We start from the raw sequence: 12,643 nt of genomic DNA, 5'->3' as shown, positions 1-12,643 counted from the left end.
CCGCAGGTTCTTTATGATTCCGGAACTGAGTGGGGAGATTACCAGATTGGATATTAATCGAATTAAAAATTTTAGCATTTTATTTAGAACGCTATCCTCCGGCTACGATATTAATAACAATAAATTCGAAAATCTTTATTCCAAAACCAGAACCCTTTATCTTAATTTATATTCGTGGTACTATATGTTAGTCTTCTTCTTCTTCTTAATTGGCGTAGACACCGCTTACGCGATTATTGCCGAGTTAACAACAGCGCGCCAGTCGTTTCTTCTTTTCGCTACGTGGCGCCAATTGGATATTCCAAGCGTAGCCAGGTCCTTCTCCACTTGGTCCTAAGAGTGGAGGTCTTCCTCTTCCTCTGCTTCCCCCGGCGGGTACTGCGTCGAATACTTTCAGAGCTGGAGTGTTTCCGTCCATTCGGACAACATGACCTAGGCAGCGTAGTAACTATGTCAATGTCGTCATATATCTCGTACAGCTCATTGTTCCATCGAATGCGATATTCGCCATGGCCAACGCGCAAAGGACCATAAATCTTTCGCAGAACTTTTCTCTCGAAAACTCGCAACGTCGACTCATAAGTTGTTGACATCGTCCAAGCCTCTGCACCATATAGCAGGACGGGAATTATGAGCGCCTTATAGAGTTTAGCTTTTGTTCGTCGAGAGAGGACTTTACTTTTCAATTGCCTACTCAGTCCGAAGTAACACCTATTGTCAAGAATAATCCTGCGTTGGATTTCCAGGCTGACATTGTTGGTGGTGTTAACGCTGGTTCCTAAATAGACGAAATTATCTACAACTTCAAAGTTATGACTGTCAACAGTGACGTGAGTGCCAAGTCGCGAGTGCGACGACTCTTTGTTTGATGACAGGAGATATTTCGTCTTGCCCTCGTTCACTGCCAGACCCACTTCTTTTGCTTCCTTGTCCAGTCTGGAGAAAGCAGAACTAACGGCGCGGGTGTTGAAGCCGATGATATCAATATCATCGGCATACGCCAGCAGCTGTACACTCTTATAAAAGATGGTACCTTCTCTATTTAGTTCTGCAGCTCGAACTATTTTCTCCAGAAGGAGGTTGAAGAAATCGCACGATAGGGAATCACCTTGTCTGAAACCTCGTTTGGTATCGAACGGCTCGGAGAGGTCCTTCCCGATTCTGACGGAGCTTTTCGTCACCGTGCACAAAATCCTGGTACATAGTACGGATGTAATTAGAACTTGAATTCTTCCAATCGGGCAACTCTCGGAGGACTGCCGTAGATTTCGCGAACACCACACCAGGAAGCAGTCACGTATAGCCACGAATATAGATTTACTACATATGCTTTCAATAACATCCGATCCGGTAATCAACTCTCTCAGAGAGGTTCCCAAAAAGAGAACAGATAAATTACCGGTGGAAGTGCTAAATTTAACTGATGACAGATGAATCTAACAGTGATGATGAGTCATTCAATGAGTAATGATGTAGTAGTATTAAACATTTTGTTGTTGGGTGTTATTGTTATTTTTATGTTATTGTTAGTACTAGGTCTGTTCGTAGAAAAACCCCTTATTAGTCAGCGGGTTTCTCCTTAGTTGAAATGTAGTGGACTTACAAATAGATTTCTATGCATTTCAACCAATGAAAAACGCGATGATTAATAAAGGATTTTCTACGAACACACCTATTATTGTTATTATAACTTTCTCTACGTTCAAATAAATATTATTGTATGTTCTGACATTTAAAAAAAATAATTAGAGATATTTTTTACACAATTTTTTGTTTTCTGTACGTAAATCTAAAAAATAGATTAATTTATTCAATGAAACTTAAGATAATTAATCAACACGACCAAAATAATTAAATTTCAAACTAAAATATTTTTGTCCCCCCAGCTTGTATTAAACGAAACACTGTGCGTTGGAAGGACCAAGTGGAGAAGGACCTGGCTTTGCTTGGAATATCCAATTGGCGCCAAGCAACGTAAAAGAAGAAGGACTGGTGCGCTGTTGTAAACTCAGCTATAATCACGTAAGCGATGACTACGCTTGTAAAGAAGAAGAAGGCACGCACGCTATCGGAAGGGGATCCAAGACTTGGACCACAAATTGAAAATCAAAATTTGGCGTACGGATAAGCGATCGAAAAGCTGGCGAAACGTATCTATCATGGAAAATCGAATTCGGGGCCACCCCGATCTGACCAATCCTTTTTGATCGCTTGGGTGGTGAAAACGATTATTGACATGTTGGCGTGTAGTGTGGTTGGTAAGATTTATGATATGGTATGGTTGTGTTTGTTGTGTTTGTTGTGTGGGGTTGAGTGGTGTGATGAATTTTGTGTTGAGGGGCGAGATGTCATGGGATCAGAAGTCGCTAATACACCCCATATTTATCTCGTTTAGTTTCAGGTGGTACATATGTAAATCGTAAGATAAACATTACTATTGTACTCTGTAGCAACAGGCTGCAAGAATATTAAAAATAAAATACAACATGGTAAGCAGAAACCAGCGAACGTAAATTTTAGAGAAGGTCCGACCAGAGAATATACTTCATAGAGAATGTTCACATTCGTAACTTTTCTGAGGGGTACTCGGCAGAGATGAGGGAGTTTCAACACAGTTTTGCATCAGGGGACTCGAAAATAGCATAATTGAGCATTTTCGATGTTAAATGAGAAAAACAATGATACTTAAAATGATAATTCCAATGTTAAGAAATGTACACTTACAGATTCACTTATTTCCAAACGACTCTGCATATAATTTATAGATCTGTATATATTTGTTATGAAAGCACATAAGTATGTATTTTAAAATTGACCAATTTTATGATGGTTGTGGGCTGGGTTTGGGACCCGCCACGTAAAAAACAGTACCAATGAAAACTAATCGGCAGCCTCGAAGAGAGACCCCCCTTTTGATGACGACCATGGCAAACGAATTAAGGATTACGATTTTCAGGCATGCACTTGGAATGTCCGGTCTCTTAATTGGGAAGGTGCCGTTGCCCAGCTGTTTGATGTCCTCGTTAGAGTGCAGGCTGACATTACCGCCGTCCAAGAAATGCGACGAACCAGGCAAAGACTGAGACGAGTAGGTCCTTGTGGCATTTTTTACAGTGGCTATATAAAGGAGCGCAAATTTGGTGTGGTGGAGAGGGACTTCATCGTCGAGTACTGTCATTCACCCCGGTAAATGAACGTCTAGCCATAATCCGCATCAAAGCGAAGAGAAGGACTATGTGACCAAAGATGCCTTCTATGAGCGAGTTAATTTTTACCACAAGTAAAAATGAGTCAAAAGAATATATTTTGAGCTGCACCGAAATGTGTACTCTTTATTTATACTCTTGAGACTATTTTATTATATGTTTCTTACTTCTATTTATACTAACTAGTATCTATATTTACTTATTACTAGTTGATAGCTTGTTTAAGTTAAGTCAAGTTAAGCTAGGAGGATGGAGTCATGTGTAGAAGTTCACGCAAGTGAGGAAAGTTCTCTGATCGCCATTCACTTGGGAGTGGCCAGAAACGATTCTTTTACACTTGGCTCAAGCAGCTCACTACTTCCGGTCTTTGACCAAGTATCCTCTGGGTAGCCTAAGAACATTCGTTCGAAGGCGAGCTAATGTGAGAAGGCGAAACATTCCCTACATAGGGTTGTACGCTGGGCTTGGGACCCGCCACGTAAAAAACAATACCAATGAAAAAGTCTAAACAGCCTCGGATGAGAGACCCCCCTTTTGATGACGACCATGGCAAACGGAATAAGGAATCGTAGCGAAAAGAAGAAACGACTGGCGCGCTGTTGTTAACTCGGCTATAATCGCGTAAGCGGTGTCTACGCCAATTAAGAAGAAGTTTGTTTAAATACAGATTGTATTATTTATTTAGGTTTGTTTACATATATATTGTTTGCTTAAAAACATTTGCTTTGTTTTCAGATAAGGTTGTTGTGGTATTCAAACTCAATGTTGTTTTGATACTTGTTTGTTTAGGATTGTTTGTTGTAGTGATAGTGCATTTTAATTGTTCCAACTCAAAGTTGTTTCTGCATTCTGTTTACTGAAACAAAAGGTTGTTTTGATGTTTGTTACATTTATAAGGAATACATTCCTTAACTCTCCCCTTTGTTAAAATGAAATGTCCTCATTTCAAAACATCTAGGCATGAAGTCGGCTTATAATAATTAATTATTGTATGTGTTTGATTAATTTTTTGTGTTCATAATTTATATCTTTTTATATCATATAGTTAATTCTTTTTTCGTGTTTCATATGTTGTTTTCTTTCAGTTAGTTTTAAATTAGCGTTAATTTTCTAGAATTCAGCAACAATTTTCCTTTTTGGCTTGCCTTGTTTTTGGTGCTTTTTTTTGGAATTATTGCCTGTGTTATTCCTTCATTAAACAATTTCTGATTGTTTTCTTTTACATAGCCGATCCAAGTCCATAGGGACTAATGGAGGTTGTCGTTGTTGAGATTGATCCCAAAGATTTCTTTGTTGATATTTGTTTACCCTTTTTCATCTTTAATTTGGTATGTAGTGATGCTTGTGTCTCGTCTTGGTGGGAATGTGGTACTTTTTATATTATCTTTTCCAGGATTCAACGTTGTCCGCTGTTTCAAGGTCTATTGCGAATCTTGATGAAAGTATTATCCACTATTTCAGGACCTATACTTTTGTACCTTGTTCCACTTTTTCAGGAATTGTCGCTGTCCTCTGCTCCAGGGTCTGTTGTGAATCTTGCTGAATTCGCCGCTGTCCGGTTTTTTCAGGATCTGCTATTGATTCATTCTGGAAGTATTGTCCGCTGCTACAGGACTTTTACTTATATCCATTGCCATTTTTTTCTGCACTTTTTTCAAGCATTTAGTGCTGGAAGTAATACTTACTGTGGAATTTTTTGATTTATTCCTTTCGGAATAAAATCTGGCTTTTTGGATAGCAAATAAATTTGTCATCCCGGTTGAGCCCCCAGTTAATTTTTACATTAAGTAAAAATGAGTCAATATAATATATTTTGAGCCTTACCGAAATGTGTACTCTTTATTTATATTCTTAAGACTGATTTATTACATGTTTCTTACTTCTATTTATACTAACTAGTATATTTACTTATTACTAGTTGATAGCTTGTTTAAATACAGATTGTATTATTTATTTAGGTTTGTTTACATATATATTGTTTGCTTAAAAACATTTGCTTTGTTTTGATAAGGTTGTTGTGGTATTCAAACTCAATGTTGTTTTGATACTTGTTCGTTTAGGATTGTTTGTTTTAGTGATAGTGCATTTCAATTGTTCCAACTCAAGATTGTTTCTGCATTCTGTTTACTGAAACAAAAGGTTGTTTTGGTGTTTGTTACCATTATAAGGAATACATTCCTTAACTAGCGCTTGGAGCGATACCAAAATCGTGCCTGGCGACTTTAACTCCAGGGCAGGTGGGCAAAGAAGGTATCTTTGGCGAAACAGTCGATAAATTCAGTCTCCACGAGGAAACATCCCCAAATGGGTAGAGGCTGATCGACTTCGCCGGGGCCCGAAATATGGTTATCTGTAGCACTAGATTCCAGCATAAGAAAATTCATCAAGCCATCTGCCTGTCTCCGGATCGAAAAACCACCAACCACATCGATTATGTTGTGATAGACCGAAGACACGTCTCCAGTGTTTTAGATGTGCGTACGAAAATAATTCGAGTCTTTTATAGAGTGTACAGCTGCTGGGATATGCCGATGATATTGATATCATCGTGCTCAGCACCCGCACCGTTAGTTTTGCTTTCTCCAGACTAGACAAGAAAATGGGTCTGGCAGTGAACGAGCGCAAGAGGAAATATCTCCTGTCATCAAACAAACAGTCGTCGCACTCGCGACTTGGCTCTCACGTCACTGTTGACAGTCATAACTTTGAAGTCGTAGATAATTTCGTCTATCTTGGAATCAGTGTAAACATCACCAATACATCAACAATAATGTCAGCCTGGAAATTCAACGCTGGGTAACTCTTGCCAACAGGTGCTACTTCGGTCTGAGTAGGCAATTGAGAAGTAAAGTCCTCTCTTGACGAACAAAAACCAAACTCTATAAGTCACTCAATATTCCCGACCAGCTATATGGTGCAGAGGCTTGGACGATGACAACAACTGATGAGTCGACGTTGCGAGTTTTCGAGAGAAAAGTTCTGCGAAAGATTTATGGTCCTTTGCGCGTTGGCCATGGCGAATATCGCATTCGATGGAACTATGAGCTGTACGAGATATATGACGACATTGACATAGTTGAGCGAATTAAAAGACAGCTGGCTAGGTCATGTTGTCCGAATGGACGGAAACACTTCAGCCATGAAAGTATTCGACGCTGTACCCGCCGGGGGAAGCAGAGGAAGAGGAAGACCTCCACTCCGTTGGAAGGACCAGGTGGAGAAGGACCTGGCTTCGCTTGGAATATCCAATTGGCACCACGTAGCGAAAAGAAGAAACGACTGGCGCGCTGTTGTTAACTCGGCTATAATCGCGTAAGCGGTGTCTACGCCAATTAAGAAGAAGAGAAGTGTTCCAAAAAAGTCTTTAAATTGGATGTCTGTGATTTCTTATAGCTATTGTTGTAGCTTGTAATTGCGCTTTGGCATAAGATTCTAACGTGTGGTGATTTAACCGTTTTCTAACCAACACTGCTGTTCCTCCATGTGCCTTTCCATCTGGGTGGTTTGTAACATAGAGTCTTAGTCCCGGTATAAAGAATTTGTTTTTGTTCGTAAGATGAGTTTCTGACAATAGCATTACATCAATATTAGTTTCATCCAGAAATCTAATAAGTTCCAATTTATGTTGGTTAACACCGTTAGCATTCCATAAGCAAATGTTCAATACACTCATTTTTTTACTTGAAAAAGTTTGCAACATTTGGTTTTGTGATTTGATGATCTCTTGAATCATATTTTGCATTGAAGCCATAAATTGTGTCATACATTGGGTAAGGTTTAAAATCATAGTTTCAACGCTTCCATTTGGTTGGTTTTGGGTCAATTGCATTTGTGTAGTATTGCCTATCACCACGTTTGATAGCTCCCTTGTGTAGCATTGTCTTTAAGATTTACTGCTTTTGAAATATGGACGGGGATTTTAATATTTTCATTAGATGGAATATTCATCATTTGGTTACGACGAGCTTGGATGCCCTGTGACAACTTCGACTTCAAATCTTTGTATACGGGGCAACCCCTGTAGTTAGCAGTGTGATTTCCTCCACAATTGCTGCATTTTTTATTAAAATCCTCTTTTTTAAGAGTACATTTTGAAGTAGGATGTAGATCACCACACACTACAGAGACACTTCGTAGAGTGCAATATGCTTTCGTGTGTCCATACTCTTGGCAGTTTGTACATTGTACTGGACCATTTCTCTTGTGTGGTTCCTCAACGGTGATCCTGCGATGAAGAAGATATTTTAAATTGTAAATCGGGTGTATTTCATTTTTCTTTAATTTGTTAGAATCTAGCATCAATTCTATTTTGAACATTGGTTGTGGACAAAGTTAAAAATATTTACTACTGATTTAATGCTAGAACCACATTCTTCTAGTGCTTCTTTAACGTCGTTAGAGTCTACCGAAGACTCTATACCTTTTATGACAACAACTAGGCCTTTTGAGCTCTTCAGTTGGTAAGAGTAGTAATTCTTGTTATTATTTGATAGGAATCTTACAATATCCATGAAACTTTTTTCAGTGTATGTTTGAATTTTTGTTTCGTCTATGTTTCTATTTTCAAGGGCACAATGTGAAAATTCTTTGTGCCTATTATATTGCTAATTTTGGAAACAAGCGCATTTGAGCTACGCTCATGCAAATAGATTGGAGGGGGTTTGGCATTCACGACCGTGGTGGTACCCTTTGCTTCGTCGTTAGGCTCTTTGCTTAATAAGGCAAATCTGTTGCCATTAAGAATTTCTGGCTTTTTACTGTTTGGCGTGCCTGCTTGAAATTTTTTGGTATTGACCGCAGTTTTAATAGGACTCAATTTCCTTTCTACATTAGTGTAGCGATCAATACCAGTCTGAACTGATGGACCTTTTTTGCTTGGTACATTCTCACCTTGCATTTTATTTTCCTTCACTGTCCGGGTGCTTGCTGGTACCTGCACAGTGGCTGCTGTCAGTGGATTTGTTGTTGCACGATTGCTTTTTACTGCTGCTTCTGCTGACTGCAATTACTTAGTCTCTCTTTCATCTGATCGCTGCGATGACTCATCATCGCCGTTACATTTGTTTTTGGCAGGAGTTGCTTTTGTTGGCTCGACAAAGCTGAAGTAGGCATTTAAGGAATGCCTACGGTTTTGCGGGTAAGGCTGCGAAGCACTCATTATTGTTTGTTTTTTTTATTTTGTTCTTTGTTTTTATATATTTGTTTTGTGCACTATTTATTAATGTTTGTCTCCACTGTTTTTTATTTGTTTGTTTGTTTTATTTATTATTATTGTTTGCTTACTTTTTGCAAAAATCAGAATCACGGAGCGAATTCAAAAACACGTTCGTACACCTTGAACACTCAAATTTATATCATGCGCATTTGACCCATGTTAATGCAACTTTGAAATGCACAAGAACTTCGTGCATTTAGCTGAATTTACCAAATTTGAGGAAGCAACACTGCTCAAAATGGCCGACTTTTTCTATTTTTTGACAGATATCGCTTGAAGTCTGCTCTCTCCTTTGCGTTTACAGCATCAGCATCAGCAGTTTTATATTGCTAATTAAATTATGTGCAAGTACATATATTAACAAAAACAAATTTGAATATTTTTAAATGGCAGAAAGTAAACAACGCACAGTTTGCTATCCATTTCAATATACTTAACTTTTTCGCACACATTTTTCGCATTACAATCAATTATTGCTTTTAATTTCACTCTATTATCTTTGAACGTAGTTAATAATAAACATATTTTTTCGTTTAATTTATATTGACTTTCCAAAAATACCAAAATTTCTATTAATTATTTCTCTTATTCATTTTTATTTCACTTTTTTTTTTTAATAAATAAACAAATTTCACGATCAGCTGTCTAAATGCACAAGTCTGCCGTCTGTCACCATAAAATTTCAATGCGCATTAGCGTTTCTTAAGGCGCATTAATTTCGCTCGTTTGTCAGGGCTATAAGAGGCGAAGCTGCACGTTAAATACAGCATCTACAAATTTCGTCGAAAAATTATGAAGCTGCATGGAGTCTACATAAGCAAAAGTATGACAATCAGCGAGTTCTGTTCACAACGCAGGGGGACAAAATAATGATGCCCAAATTATCTACAACTGCGACGAAACCAAAACTAACTAATGCAGTGCAAAAGATAGAAGAAGAAAAACTAATAATTGTTCGATTAATCCCTCTATCATCTGCAAATATAAAAAACCAATTGAGTTAGTTCAAACATCAGACATAGCAAAAGAAGAAGATCTTACAAACTGTGAAAAGCAGCCAAAAAGTATAGCTCGAGAAGCTGCAAAAATGCAGAACAAAGTTAAGGAAAAACAATATCGCCTCTATATCAGCAAGGGTGATGTAATTAGCTCTCCCAAAGTCATCAATACACAATTTGAAAAATATATCCGACCATGCCCATTGCTCCAAATGATTTTATATCGATTACCTTGGAGTTAAAAACCCTATATGAAAATATTGATAATTCAACACTGGGCTCTGATCTACCTGATGAAGAGCCAAATGAAGACGTGTAAATTAAAGCCGCTGAAGATGTAGGCATGACAGCAGAAGATGGAGAACTGAACCCAAAAACCAAGATGAAGAAAAGGATGGGATGTCAACCAACAAAATACATACAACAATCACCGAAGGACGAAAGCAGTGAAGAGGAGAATACTAAGATGCAAATAAAGAGCCTTAAAATCAAAGGTATACCGTCGTTCGATCTAAAAGAGGAAAAGCCGATAGGATACGAATATCAACAAATAATTACGAGCAAACTATCACAGATACAACACAAGAAGGCACATTGTCATCGTGAACATCACTTAGTTGACGACCATGACAGGATCGTAAGTTGTGGTCATCTTACCAGCAGTCACTTTTGCCACCCGGGAGAATGCTCAAAATTGAACATGTTCGTTATCTTAAATAAGATAAGTTAAGAAATTTGTAATACTTAAGATCATGAAAACATATATAGTCCATTATTTTTTTTTAAATAATCATTTCTTTCCCTCGGCAATATGTTCAAATATCATTGAATATAATTACTTATTTAGTATCAGCAAAACCGAAATACTATTTAAAATAAATATCGATTTATATTTTGAATATAAGTTAAGCTTTTTAGTTATTAAATAACTAAAAAAATATAATTTTTTTTAGCGGAGATGCTTTATTTGAGTTTTCAAAACTGAACTTAGCTTAACCGAATTACAATATTTATACTTAATTCTAACTTTAATAATTATAAGTGGCGTGCTTCGTTTCCACGAATCTTATACTGCACAACAGGTAGTGCAGACGCTGGCCATGCACTTTTTGGTGCATTTCGGTCACACGTGCCGGAAGTTGCAAGCCGATACTTATTAGTAACAAGTGCTGTGTTAACTCTTCCCCTCTTAAATCGATTGTCCCCAATCGGTGTTGCTCGTAGGGTGTGCCGTTGTTATTTACAAAAAAGGACCTTTCCGCACGTTTACTACGTCCTCTGCACGAGATTCAGGTGACAAATATACTTTTTGACGATTTTTATATAAAAATGCTTAAAACGATTATAATTATTGCAATTATCATTACATCAGAACTTAGGCTAATTACTGAGGAACTGTCGCTTTTATTTATCAAAAATTCAATATTGTTTTCATTCTTGGATTTGTTTCACATACAATGTTTCCAGTCTTAATTCTTTATTAGCAAAATTTGTATTTTCTTTAATTTTAGTTATAACATTTGGTAATACAAAGGATTCATATACTTCCTTTTTTACATTAGTATATGATCTGTTAAATACGCTTATTTCGCAATTTTTAAATTTTATTAAAAGAGTTCCTCTTCGTTTTATATTTTGTTTATTACAATTTTGTGTAATTTTTGATTGGAAATTTTTAAATATTAGTGTACCTGGTAGCACTTCATTTACAGATTGCTCATTACAAATTCTGAGCTTACAAGCTGCTTCTTCAAATTTTAATATATTTGTTAAACATTGATCCTTCTCTTTAATTAAATTTTTCTCCAGATTATCCTTAATTTCTACATTGTACATATTATTATCTTCATCTACTAGTACATCGTATTTGTCTAAAACTAATGATTTATTGTTTATATTGTGAAGGGGTTCAATTTTGATTCGGGATAGGATGCTGTTGGAATATTGGGGTATGAGGACGGTTATAATGATCGTGATGATCGGATTTAGATTCTGTAGATGTCAGTATATCTGTTGGTATTATGCCTAATTTGCTTGAAAAAATTATATGTCCAATATCGTCCACGTGATTGCGTAAATGTGATATATCGTTGTTAACCTGAAAGGTATGTTTAATGAATTGAATGTCGTCTTCCAAAGTCTTAATCCTATTCTGCGCTGTTTCTTTAAGTTCGTTTATGTAATTACTGACAATAATTTGCTGCTTATTTATATGGTCCGTAACGTTGCATATTTGTCCGGAAATAAGGTTGCTAAAATATAATAAATTATTAATATTTTGTGCATCTGCTCTTTCGCTTTTATGCAATTGTGTAAGTGCGTCGCTAATTTCTTTTTCGTCATCACTGTGTCCATGGTACCTGCTATGTATTTTGGTCCTTTCCCTAAGATATTAAGATTTAAAATGTGGATGTAAACCTTCTAGCTTCGCTTCTACTAAAATGAAATTTTTGTGAGTTGTGTCAAGCAATTGTCTGTCCTCGAAAGTAGTTGTCTTTAGTGTATTAGTGTTGTCCGAAATAAGTGAAAGTGTTTCCTCATATTTGGTTAAGTTGATAAATGTAGGACTTTATCATAATGGTTGATTGTCCTTACTTCTTCTGTCATAATTGGTAGATATCCATTATTGCTTGTCAAGTCCTGAACGTCAATTTGTTGGGTTTTTGTAGTGGGTGCCAATATAATTAGGATGAGGTAAATTTGTAGGTTCTTCATTTCGAGGTTTTTCCACCTGCAAGTAATTTTTTCTTCTTTACATTGTTTTATGTTGTTTTTGTGAACAATCCTGCCTGTTTTAGTTTTTATGGTGGTATTAGAATTGTGCGCGACAATTTCTTTCCTAAATCTAGGTGATAACTTATCTTAACAAAAATTTCATCTCCTTCAAAATTTTGTTTGGGTGGCGTTCGGTTTTTATTGTGGTAGGAAAGATCTGCCAATTGCTTTTCCTGAAGCCTTTTTTTTGATTATTTTCTTTCTTCTTCTATTAGCCTGTGGTCGCTACTGACCCGTCTTCCGAAGAAGATTTCAATTGGTTTTTTTCCGTTGTTGAATGAATAGTGTAGTTATATTCTTTGATTGATTGTTCCAAAAGTTCTTGGAATGATCGGTGGGTTTCTCTGTTTGCAGGCAACGCCTAATCTCCTGTAGAGTAGAATGGAATCTGACAACCTCAACCTGACCGTTCGAGCAGCTTGTGTAAGGAGGGTGCGATATATTTTGGT

The 12,643-nt window shown here is 36.9% G+C and overlaps 1 pseudogene; it reads right to left on the bottom strand.

Annotated features, from left to right (window-relative positions):
- Positions 1-7,552: 7,552 nt before the first annotated feature.
- On the bottom strand, positions 7,553-8,103 carry LOC120780049 (annotated as a pseudogene).
- Between the last annotated feature and the right edge of the window lie 4,540 nt (positions 8,104-12,643).

Source organism: Bactrocera tryoni, unplaced genomic scaffold (genome assembly GCF_016617805.1).
Source record: "Bactrocera tryoni isolate S06 unplaced genomic scaffold, CSIRO_BtryS06_freeze2 scaffold_125, whole genome shotgun sequence".
Lineage (NCBI taxonomy): Eukaryota > Metazoa > Arthropoda > Insecta > Diptera > Tephritidae > Bactrocera > Bactrocera tryoni.
This window is presented reverse-complemented; position numbering and strand designations above follow the sequence as displayed.